The sequence below is a fragment of the Myotis davidii genome, unplaced genomic scaffold (genome assembly GCF_000327345.1).
Source record: "Myotis davidii unplaced genomic scaffold, ASM32734v1 scaffold725, whole genome shotgun sequence".
NCBI classification, from domain to species: Eukaryota; Metazoa; Chordata; class Mammalia; order Chiroptera; family Vespertilionidae; genus Myotis; species Myotis davidii.
Window position 1 is genome coordinate 542,780 of NW_006296500.1, and position 12,956 is coordinate 555,735.

The window sequence follows — 12,956 nt, forward strand, 5'->3', positions numbered from 1 at the left end:
ATGACACCACCTGCCACACGACTTGATCTTGTCATGAGCTTCGTGTCTCCTTTCCGTCCTCAGCTCCTAGGACCCAGCTGCACCTTTCGCCCACTGTAACCCGGCTGCTGGGATACCAGCTGGCTGATCACTCACCGTCTCTCACACCAGCATTTCCAGGTCCGGGCTGAACTCTGCCTGCAGAGGGCCACCTCTGGCTCTGAGTCTCGGGTTCGAATCCTGGCTGGGTCACTTATTCAGGCATCTGCAAACTTTTCCTGTCAAGAGCCAGACAGTACATATTGTCAGATTCGCAGGCCATCAGGGCTCTGTCCCACTCCTGGACACGGCAGGTGTCGCACAGAAGCAACCAAAGACTATACCTAAGTGAGTAAGTGTGGCTGTGAGAGGACACAGTCACTGGTGCTTTGGGCAGCCCACATCGCTGTTCCCTCAACCCACTCCAGGACCTCCGAGAGCCTCGGCTAACAAACACCATGGCAGAGGCTCCAGCGTTTCAGTGAATTCCTGGACATCGTCCTCTGTGTCCTTCTGGCTGCCCTGATTTATGCCTGAAGATGGAGCACAAACTTCCCTTTCTTGCCCACACTCTCCGCTAGGCCATGCAGCCTCCTTCCCTGAACATAAAATAATAAGACTCTAAAAATAGGTGTCAGAACTAGAGGCCCCTTGCATTGGGGACACTATTTTCAGCTCAACAAGCCTCTACACATCTCAATATAAGCAATATATCCCCAGACTACGGGCCTCCTTTGATTGTGGGCGGGCATCCTCAAGGCTCTCACGGGGGATCAGCTTCCAAACTCAGGGAATGCCCAACGCTGTTCCTATCCTGCAGGTACAAAGCAATCGCTCTACACCAGCGGTTCTCAACCTGTGGGTCGCGACCCCTTTGGGGATCGAACGACCCTTTCACAGGGGTCACCTAAGACCATCGGAAAACACATATATAATTACATATTGTGTTTCTGATTAATCACTATGCTTTAATTATGTTCAATTTGTAACAATGAAAATACATCCTGCATATCAGATATTTACATCCTGATTTATAACAGTAGCAAGCTGCCAGCAGAGCTCCCTTATGGACCCCAACCAGGATTGAACCTGAAACCTGGGTATGTGCCCTCATCAGGAATCAAACCGACCACCTCTTTGGTGTATGGAACAACACCCCAACCCACTGGGCCACCTGGCCAGGCCTGACTGCTGCTTCTTTACTGGCTATAACTCTAGCTTCACTCCACTCCTCTCTTAGAAGATTATATTATTAAGAAACAGAATTACCTCAAACAAAGACAGCCTTCGAGTCTCCTAGCAGCCCAACCCTGTCAGTCCTTCCTGACGCCCTGACAGAGACGCCCACATTCTCCACGGTGATCGCCCTTGTTGCAGTGACCACTGCGCTCAAGTTGTTGGAACACAGGAGTGTTCCCGGTGGTCTCTGGAAATCTGGAGCACTGGCTGCTGTTGGCTCTCAAAGCGCAGGGCTCCTCGGCCAGAGCCACCTGGTTCAGGTCCCAGCTCTGCCACTTGCTCCCAGGCCAAGTCAAACCACTTCTCTGGGCCTCAGTATGTTCATGTGGAAAACAGGGATAATGCGATCGTGAGCGCCTCTCACAGCTTTTCTATGGATTATAAGGTAAAACATGTGAAGTCCATGGAACACCGTATTCAAAACACACTTCTGATCAAGCCCCGCCTACTGAAACCGATTGCCAGAGTTGCCGGGGTTCTTGTCCCAGCATCAGGAAGGGTTCAGGAAATCTGGAGAAGGCTGTGCATAGATTAAATAGGAGTCCAGAGATGAAGCATAATTTTGAAAGGCATTGGGGGTCAGAGGAGCCTAGCTGCTGCTAAGATCTAAGTTTTAAGGTCTAAGGCAGCGGTTCTCAACCTGTGGGTTGTGACCATCGGAAAACACATATAGCATATCAGATATTTACATTACAATTCATAACAGTAGCAAAATTACAGTTATTAAGTAGCAACAAAAATAATTTTATGGTTAGGGGTCACCACAACATGAGGAACTGTATTAAAGGGTCGCGGCATTACGAAGGTTGAGAACCACTGCTCTAAGGTCTCAGGTCTCCTTGTCCCAGGACCCCAGGCTTTTTATTAACACAATTTGTCCTGAGGTGAGGCAGAGATATACACTGCAAAGGGTATACACAAGCATTGTCAGAATGGAAGAATTAGCCTACGGCTGTTCAGGTGTTTGGCCAGTAGGAGGCAATAACTTGTAGATTAAGATGCCCTTTAACTGTCCAGCAGCCAAGCAATAATTCCTTCACAGGTTTGGGGAAATGCCTTCAGCCATTCCCAGATGCAGCCTGGCTGTCATGCTGGAATTGGTCTCCGGCAAAAGTCATCCATGCCTCTAAAAGGCCTTTGTTGCTTGGCTGCCACCTACCTCCTCAGCCTCTCAGTACTTCAGTTTTGGGATATGGGGATAATAATGTCAATATCAAAACTATCACAAAACTTAGGCAAATTTCGAAAACATATTGGCTGTTGTCTGCAGAATACATCTCACTGCCAGCACGTAGTAGGCACACAACAAGTTTGTTTTACCGTACTCCTCTGGACAAATTATTAACTCTTTCAGGGCCTCTGTTTTCTCAACTAGAAAGCAGCAGGACTAGATAAGACCAGTGCAAATCAAACTGTGTTCTGCTGGGTGTCCAATGTAGGTGTTTTGGGGGTTCTGAGAATTTTTATTTTTATTTTATAGGTGCTATGACTGACATAAGACTGCTGTTGTCATCTGTGAGCCCTGGAATTCATATGGAAAACAAAACCTCAGCAAATAGAAATCAGTACTTAACTGAACATGAAGTCCTAAGTTCAATTTTTTTGAGTTTGAAATATATCTCATCAAAAGGACCTCATGTATTAATGTTAATACATGTAAAATATTAATTTAATATGTTTTATAATTTAATATGTTTTATATATTGATATTCCAAGTATTTTTTGTAGAAAAATAAAGGCTCTGAAGCTATAAAAGTCATAGCTATAGGCCTGGCTAGTGTGGCACAGTTGGTTGGGTATCCGTGCCATGCAAGAAAAGGTCATTGGTTCAATTCCTGGTCGTGGTGCATGCCCAGGGTGCAGACTCAATCCTCAGTAGGGGGCATGCGGGAGGTAGCCGGTCGATGTTTCTCCCTCTCCTTTTCTCTCTCTAAAATCAATACAAACATACTTTTTAATAAGTCATAGCTCTAAACCTTTATACGATTATAAAAATCACCTCTGCCTGTCTTCTGATTTGGGGCCCAGGAGTGTTTATAATAGACCTCAGAAGATCCCAAACACTTATGATTAAAGGAAAGTCACTCAATAGCCTGTATCTTTTCAACAGGAACACTGTTCATTACCTGGGCAGACAATTGCTGACTTTTAAGCATGTGAATTGTTTGCCTGAAGAAGTAGAAAAAGATGCTTCCGCTTTGAGCAAATGGCACCATCCTGTATTACCCACAGCAGCCAAGACACTCAAACACCAGAGCCAGCAACACAACAGGACTGCCGCCGGCCTCCTGAGCCCGGGCAGTGACCGGGCTGGCACTGCTGAGGGTATTACTTCTAGATGCACTAGGAACAAGCCCTTGAGGGGACCGCACTCTCTCCTGCCTAAATAATGAGGTCCAGTTATTCGGAATCATTGTGTTCGAGCAATCAGAACTGCCCTGAGGGAAATCAACCAGGTCATGGTTACACCAGCTGAGACACTGCAACATCCTAAACACGGCCGGTTTCAGAGGTGGTTGTGACAACAGATTAGATTGGAAGAAACTTTGATAATCGCCTCCCAAGCATGGCTTAATGAGCAAACATCGAAGAGCTTCAAAGTCTCAGCAGTGATCTCAGCCAATCCTGTCAGGTGGTACGGAAACAGGCCCGGAGGAAGGACATGGTTTCGACCAGCAATGTGGTAGAAATGCTGGATGCAGCCTTAGTCCCCCAGCCCTTTCTATTATACTCTCCATATTCAATGTACCTATTCTAACTGAGATCTGATTGAACTGTAGCGCCTGGTCCAGTAAAGAGAATATCCCATTGCTAGGAGCCTGGTAACTGGCAATGTGGTAGAAATACTAGACGCAGCCTTAGTCCCCCAGCCCTTTCTATTACACTCTACATATTCAATGTACCTATTCTGAGATCTAATTGAATTGTAACGCCTGGTCTAGTAAAGAGAATATCCCATTGCTAGGAGCCTGGTGAACAACTCATCTAAATGACCCTCCCACTGAAAATAACCAAATGCTGGTAAATACTTTAAAATCTTCTTAAATGCAAAGATGATTGAACAAGAAAATAAGGAATACTGAGGCCACAAGCTAGGTGAAGAGGTAGAACACTGAAGTCAGCTTTTGCCTTTAGGACAACTATTAACTCTGCGGAGTTGACCACTGGTTTTCATGTTTGCCAGGTTCAAAAAACAAGTTCAGAGGCACCCAAGGTCTTGTGTTGGACCTGCTCCATAAAGCTAGAAGCCCAAAGAATGTACTTTCAGAAAATGGGTGTATTGGAAAAATTGTGTTCTCTGCCAGGGGACTAAAGGAAGGTTATCTTGCTGGAATCTTGACTCTGAGAAAAAGGAAAAACCCACCCCAGAATCTGTAACCCACAAGACAGCCTTCCTGCGAGCCCACTGCCTGGACTCACACTACACGGGAGGCCCACCAAACCTCATGCCAAGAAGTTAGCTTAAATTGGTCCCATTCTGGTAGCACACCCAAGCACTTGGCAGATGCAAAGAAAATCATTCTTGAGGTAATCCACTCTTCTCCCAGGCTTCGAAGAATCCCCATTGGCAATATTTTAAGAAACGGATTCTTAAAATAGAGATTCATTTAAAATATACAAAAATAAGCAGATACAGACTCACAACGATTTCAGATACTGAAATATCAGACACTGAAATAAAATATTCATACCATTTAAAGAAAGAAAACAAATTGCAAATATACAGAAGAAATTATTTTTTAATCAGCAGGTTTTTCAAAAAACTAAACTGGTAATAAAAATATAATACTTGATATTAAAAACTCAAAGAATGATCTCAGAGGGGAGGACTGGGGGAGGGGAAGAGATTAACCAAAGAACTTAATATGCATATATGTGTTAGGTTGGAGAGAGCCCAGGATCGGAGACATGCAGACCTGTGATGAGATAATGGACTTCCCCTGGAATTTCTCACAGATCAACGTGCCAGACACAGATACCGGGCTTCTTCTCCCTGAATCCACATACCCCCACACAGATACTGACTTCTTTCTGAATATCCTGCCCATCCCCTGTGGCAGAGAATTCCTCAGCTCAGCTCATGTCCCCGCCCCTCACCCAACAGCAGTATGAAAAAAGCGCTCCCCTCCCTGTTCACGTAAATCCACGTGCCCTGTCTTTGGGGTACATGGGTCTCCCGGGGATGCAGAAATAAACCTTTTCCTTTTCTTTTCTTTTCTGATTCACTCGACTCTTTATTTCTTACGCCGCCTCCTGAGCCACCTAACCGGTCACTGGGACTACTGTAAAAACAAACAACCTCCAAGAACGCTGTTTCAGGCGAGGAGCAAGCAAGCCCACTGCACCTCTCTCCCACTGAAGGAGCCGTAAAACCTGGACAGAATGCACGGAGCAGCTCCTAGCAGGCTCAGACAAGAAAAGGTAGCATGAGACTTGGGGGAGAGGGCCAGATGTGAAGTTCAACCGAACCAGTGGGGAGTTCAGCATTTTTTCCCACTGGCATCTTCCAGCCTGGAATCCGAATTGAGTGTGAGTGCCGGCGGAAAACACTCCAGAGAGGAAAAAGGTCTCCTGACACTCGAGAAATAAGAGAGATCACCCAGTTTTTCCTTTTTTCTGTCTTCCGCACCACAGCACGCAGTCTCACAGCCCCGAAGGCAGCTGCCACAGCAGCACCAAAAGGCACCCAGGAGCCTCAAGCTTGATCAGACAATTGGACTTCCCAGTGGGTGGCGGGGGCACCCATAGCTCTTTTTCCTCTCTTTCCTCACCCTGCTTGGCCCCAGATAAGGATTATAATCGCCCCAAACTGGAAACAACTCAAATGTCCTGTGATGGGTAAACGGAGAAACCAATGGTGGCACATGTGAGAATATTACACAGCCACAAACAAGAGCAAATGATTGACAGTCTCAGCAACCTGGCTGACTCGCAAATGCTTCAGCCTGAGTGGAAGAAGCCAGTCTCTAAAAGCTTACAGACTACATCCGATTCCATTACGCAGCATTCTGCAGGTGTAAGTCTGACGGACAGCAGATCAGTGACTGCCAGGGCCTCGAGGTAAATGGCTTACGAAGAGGCTTGCCTAAAGAAGAACCTTCTACTTATCAAAGCTACTGAACGTTCTCCACTGCTCCGTGAGGTCCTGAGAGCCCTGTCGTTGGAGCCAGGTAAAGCCCACCCGGGTATCGGGGATTTTTTAGAAGGAATTCATGCTATAGAGTTTGGACAGGTGCCCACCAAACAGTTCATTCTGCCTCTGGGAGATTCTAAATAAAGTCTGGTTTGTATTAAAGCATTCCAGGCCACATCTAACATTAAACAAACACAATCCCTGCGCTTCGGGGGTTGAAAACCCCTCAACAAATAAATACTTTTTTAAAAAAATATTTTTCGTGCAATGGACACATTTTTATGGGAATGCCAACTTTATGGTAACTGCTGGGCTAAGCTCGGTTATGGAGACAGGAAAATTTAAGACATGTTCATCATCCACTAGAAGTGTATCATACTGCTGGGAAAAGGGGTCATGAATGCCTGAAAAGGTAAGTAACATACAAGAGTTAAATAATAATGCACAGAAATTGTATAAGAGAGACCATGAGTAAGTGCACATGTAACTGCCAGATCTGATGTACAGGCAGTAAGGGATATGGGGAGCAGGGGGGAGATTGCTGGACATCTCCCATACGCCCACCCAGAACCCCTCTCTTCCCAGTCTTAACTTGCTGTGTCCCCCAAGACAGATCCATATGGATACATAAACAGACTCTCTCGTTTCCAGATTCTGATGGGATTCAGTCCATGGGAGGCCCCGCAGGAGGTCAGGAGCTGAAGGAGTGAGGTGAGCATGGCTATTCCCTGGTCCCAGCCCCGACCAGCCACTGAAGGCTCCTATCAGGTGTCTACCTCTCTAGAGCCCCCTACATTCAACTTTCTACTTCTCCTCCCCTTGTTGCCTTTGTCTCATTCAAATCTAGACCTATTCCTGTCTTCCCTCCAGCTAACAGCATGATCACCCTCATTTTCTAGTTGCCTCAAGCTGAGAAAAATCAACAGAAATCACAATTTACATGTAATACTTCAACCTCACCACTTGGAAAAGAAAACAACAACAAACAAATGAAACAACACCTAAGCAAGACCCAGGACACTAAGAACTCGGCACCTGCATCTCTAGGTTGTCAGGTAACAGAGCTCACCAGTGACCTCTGGCGGCAGGAACAGCTGGAGGAGCGCTGCCAGGCGGGGAGCTGCTAAAACCCAGTCTCCCATTGAGGAAGCCTCCGAACTGAAGGGGAAGACAAAAGCCAAGCCCTCCTGATTCTCTTCTGTTTTCTTCCCCCAAAAGCACAAGGGACAAGACACAGCCCGGTAAGTCCCGAGGCTCCCTGGGCCAGTATTCCCCCGGGGGAAAGAGAGCCTTCCAAGGAGGAGCCCATGGGAACCGCAGGGGGTGTTGTCTGTTCAGCTCCTCAAGTGACGGAATGATGTGCAGCACCGATGGGGACGTCCACCCACCCTGAGAACCTCTGCTCTTGAGCTGTGGCTCTCCAATTAGCATGCTTCAGAGTTACCAGCAAAACTGGTTGAAACACAGATTTCGGGCCCTTAACCCTAGAGTTTCTGATACAGGGTCTGGGGTGGGGTCTGAGAATTTGCGTTTGTAACAAGTTCCAGCACTGCTGCTGCTGCTGCTGCTGGTCGGGGCCCACGCTGAGAACCACTGGCACCCACCCGGTGACCACCCGGGGCCTCACTGGGGTGCTCTCGGGAGCTGAAAAGGACAGAGGACCGACTCGCTCCCCAGATATTCTGATGTAACTGGCAGGGGGCAGCCTAGGCATGGGGGTTTTCAAAGCTCCCTCAGGTGATGCTTGCGTGTTGCCAGTGTGGGACCCACTGATGCTGACCTTACCCTCAAGCCGCCCAGGTCCTGCCCAGTGAACCTGCCCTCTGCCACCTCGGGCAGAAGGTGCCTCCAGGAAACCACAGGCGAGAGCTCGGGTTTCTGCCTGGACTCGGATACCTCGCAGCTGGGGCATTGCCTCAGGGCTCCAGGGTGTTCCCTTCTCCTAGTTGGTAAGAGCAGCTCGTCCTTCATCCTTTCCTGTGCTGTCCTTCCTCCTAAGGTTTCATCTGAAGTAAGGCCACAGGACGTATCTGAAAAGCATTCATTTCAGAGGAAGGGCTCTAAACTGAAAGCCAGCAGCCTCGCCTCCAGCTATGTAATCATGTAACCTCCGAGCCTCAGCTCATCTCTACGAACAACAGCTGACACTTGCATAGTCGTTTGCGGTTACAGTTCGTGATAATATACACCAGCTGGCAATTTGCTTCACGTGACCATCACAACTCTGTGAGATCAGTGCTACCAGAGAAGCTATTCTGGAGCTGGGAGAACCACCTAAAATTCAGTTTGGGTAACACACCTACATTTATCCAGCAAAGGTGCTCCACCCAGATCTTCTGAGTACAAATCCTGATTCCTTTTACATCATGATGCTGCCATTAATGTCTTCTCTGCCAGGACTGGCATGGATCCCTGTCTTATTTCCTCTTCTCCACAAAAGGGGAATGATTTTCTACAGGCTCAGCCCCTCCATGAGAATCTGGAACTCATCTCCTCCAGGGATAGGCATGAAGGGGTGACTTAAAGGCACTGGTTCACGAAGCATTTCCACACCTGGTAACTTGTTAGAAATGCCAACTCCCAGGCCCCACTCCAGACCTACTGAGTCGTAAGCTCTGGGGGTGGCGATGGATCTGTGCTTTAACAAGGGCAGGTGATGACGTACAATGAAGCCTGAGAGCTACTGGTGAGCGACCTCTAACGCAATGTCAGGAGCTTTGCGCCCTAGTAAACCTGGTGACACAGTCGTGGTGCTGAAGCAGGCTCCTACGGGCTCGCAAGAACCAGTTGTTCAACGTTCAGGATTTTGGCAAGCTGGCATACTTACACCATGGAAATTGGCAAACACTATAATCAGAGCTCCCCACCTCCCCTGCTTGCCCACCAGAGAGCTCATTTACCAGCACACAATTACAGTAACAAAGATCGCGGGTCTCAGTTCTCATAAGGGGGCTGCAACCTTATTCCTAAGGTCAAGAATCTACCTTGAGGAGAATGGGCCTTGTCTTATGTCAGGTGCCCCACCTGTTCCAGAGAATGCCCAGCCAAGTATGCTTAAAATATTTAATAGCTTACCATTGTTTTGAGAATAGAGCACCAAATCCCTCCATGGTCGGACTTTAACTTCCATACCAGTCTCATCTCTAATCATGCCCCCTGTCTACACTAGGCTCCAGCCACACCGCAAACGACCCCCCATTTCCCTACTTCACTGTGCCATCTCTACTGCTGGTCCCTGCACATGCCACTCCCTCAGCCTGGAAAACCCTCCCCATCCCATTCATTCTCTCAGTCTGCACTCACATACAATCTCCTGCAGAAGTCACCGTCAGACCTCTTCCCTCCCAGGGTTATCACACCCACATCCTCTGTTCTCCCAGGGCACCTAGCAATGTCTTCATCAATGTACTCGCCACCCGTCTAAACAGTATTGCCTGGCTGCTTGTCTCTCTCTGTAACTAGAGAATATAAGCTCCTTGGAAGCACAACCATGTTTCAGTCACTATGGTATCACCAGTTCAGTGCCTGGTGAGCGGTAGGTAGGCAATAAATGTTTGTCTGAGTTCATGAATGTCTTCCCTCGTTCTAATCTTTTATCCGCCTACATCTCCAGATACTACACTTCCTAGACTCCCCAAAGCCATGCTCCACCAACTTCCATCCACCACCTTGGACTTTCTGGATAGGAGTCGCCACCCTGGACAATCACAAGCTCATCCCCACAGTCCCCACCCATATTCAGCCTGACTAGTGATTTTTCTTTCCAAATTTACAGCTGGACACATATCTCTACTGTCACACAAAGCCATCCTCTCTAACCTCAGTCTAACTGTGGTCCCGCAGAAATTTACCCATGCCGGTCCACCGAATCAGGGTGTCTTTAAGATCTAAAACTTCATGGCACCTGCCTACCAGATTACCTACCCATTATCTGTGCCTGTTCCCAACAGAACGATGTGCTTTTATTCATCAGAGACACACAGTTGAATGAACACAGTAGCCCTATTCTTAATAGCCCAAAACTGGAAACAATTCAAATGACCAACCACAGTAGAATGCAAAATAAACTGTGGCATATTCATGCAATGGAATATAGTACAGAGCAACGAGACTGAAGTACAGCTATCTGCAACCAAATGAATGAATCACGTAACAAGATGGAAAGAAGCCAGACATAAAGGACTGCATACTATATGGTTTCATTTATGTGACATTTCAAAAACACATGAAACTAATGTATGGAGTTAGACCCAGGAAAGCAGTATGTTAATGCCTGAGGGTGGCAATGGGGGCTTCTAGGATGCTGGTAATATGCTGTCTCTTGATCCAGGGGCTGGGTACACTGTAAGTCTGAAGATTCATTATTTGATTGATAATTGACTGATAATTTGTACATTTTGCAGGTACATTATTCTTCAATAAAAAGTTCTAATGAACCACCTAACCTAACACTAATGTATGGAGTTAGACCTCGGGACAGCAGAATGTTAATGCCTGACGGGGGAACTGGGGGCTTCTAGGATGCTGGTAATATGCTGTCTCTTGATCCAGGGGCTGGGTACACTGTAAGTCTGAAGATTCATTATTTGATTGATAATTGACTGATAATTTGTACATTTTGCAGGTACATTATTCTTCAATAAAAAGTTCTCATTTAAAAAGTTAAAATGTCTAAGGCACTGTGCTGGGTGCAGTGTGGGGAGACAAAAAGTATCAGGCAGGTCTTCTCTGGGTTTTAGACTGTTAGGGAAGACTCAGGCTATGCACATCTGAAAACAAAACCAGCAGTAGACTGTGAGCGGCAAATGACCAAAGCTCATCGGGGTGTGTATGTCCTGATCATGCACGTGTCTCCCTACCTCCACACACAGTGACGTCAGATCAGTAGCCTGCAATATCCATGATGAGGATATTTACATCACAGAAAATCAGGGCTTTCCCCACAGCGAGCTTATTGATAAACACCAGCACACGACTAGCTATTGCAATCAGCCATGATGAGGATATTAACATCACAGAAATGCTACAAATCAGGGCTTTCCCCACAGCAAGCTTATTGATAAACACCAGCACACGACTAGCTACAGAAACCTAAAGTATTACTGAAATTAGCATAAGCATCAACCTCTCTGCATATCTTAGCCGCATCACAGCCCAGGGACAAATAATGCAAGCTTTAAAAAAAAAAAAAAGTTCTAGAACCAATCTTTCCACAAGAAATACGGAAGTGCCAACAAACTCTCAGCTCTGGGATGCATCACTCTACTGCCCTCTAGTGGTGCATGAACTCTTGCATGCTCGTCCAGAAATTGGGTTCAACCCAACAAATTCCAGGCACCACACACACAGTCCTTGGTTTAGTTTACAATGCCTATTGCTGAATTCCATGGATTCTATACATTCTGTAAATTACAGAGAGATCGAATCGACGGGCCATATTAATATACAAAGCATCAAAATTTATCTTGCCAGAATATGCAAGAATTGGAAACAAAACATCATCCAGAGAATAAATGCATATACGATGATGTCAGTGCAAGCCTGACTCAGCAACTCAGTCTAACCCAGCATGCTATTTAGAATTTACAAGAAAGCGTGAATTTTAGCTATCCCACAACCTGGTAAATAATGCATCTTGTTCCGTGAGAATCATATAGTGAATAATACATCAGACTCAGGAGATCTGAAATCTAGAACAAAGAATGGAACTGGAGAGAATTTTGAGTGACCCGAATCGGGTGCTCGAAGTTATGCAATATTACTAACATTCACACGGCCTAAGTGCATGGTGCATTTTAAAAAGTAGAAGAAAATGAAAAATGGTGTGGAGAGAACAGCTCTGATTTCTTAAAAGTAAAACAGGAACTATCTCTGTTTGGGAATTATGCATGAAAGAATGCAAAGGAACGTATTGTTAGGAAGTGTTTAATCCCTTAAACATAGGATATTAAATTAGCTGAGAACATTCATTTGTTGATCTTCATGGTGCCCGCAAGGAGTTAGGGAGAGCAATCTACAGCCAGCATACGGGGGAAGGGCAGAGGGCAGTTCAAGTGGCCTCCAGCACATGCAACCAGCCGATTCTTCAAATGTGCCCGGACACTCCCGCCCCAGGGCCCAGCTCAAACCACAACCCGATGTTCCTTTCACTACTGCTGTACCCTGAATTTTAGAAGATACTGCATCTTTTTTTTTTAACTGACAAGAAACCAAACTAGGAAGAGCAAAAAGAACAATGTTGCTATGGTTTCTGTAGCCAGCTATGGGGAGCTGGACATTCCCAGCCTGCATCTGTAGATGCCTGGGTGGGTATGATGTATTTATTAGAGGAGATATCCTTCCAGGCTGCCCAGAAGCCCTCCTTTGACTGTTTCTGCTTACAGATCCCGCCCCTGGACACAAAAGGGGCACATGACCCAGATCTGGCCAATCACAGCACACCATTACTCTGGATAAAATGAATGAGCAAGGAGTGGGCTTATCACTAAAGCAGAGCCAGTTCAGACTGGTGAACTCACAGCCTAAGGAGGTTTATTTTATCTGAAGCCCATGTAACAGGGAAAGA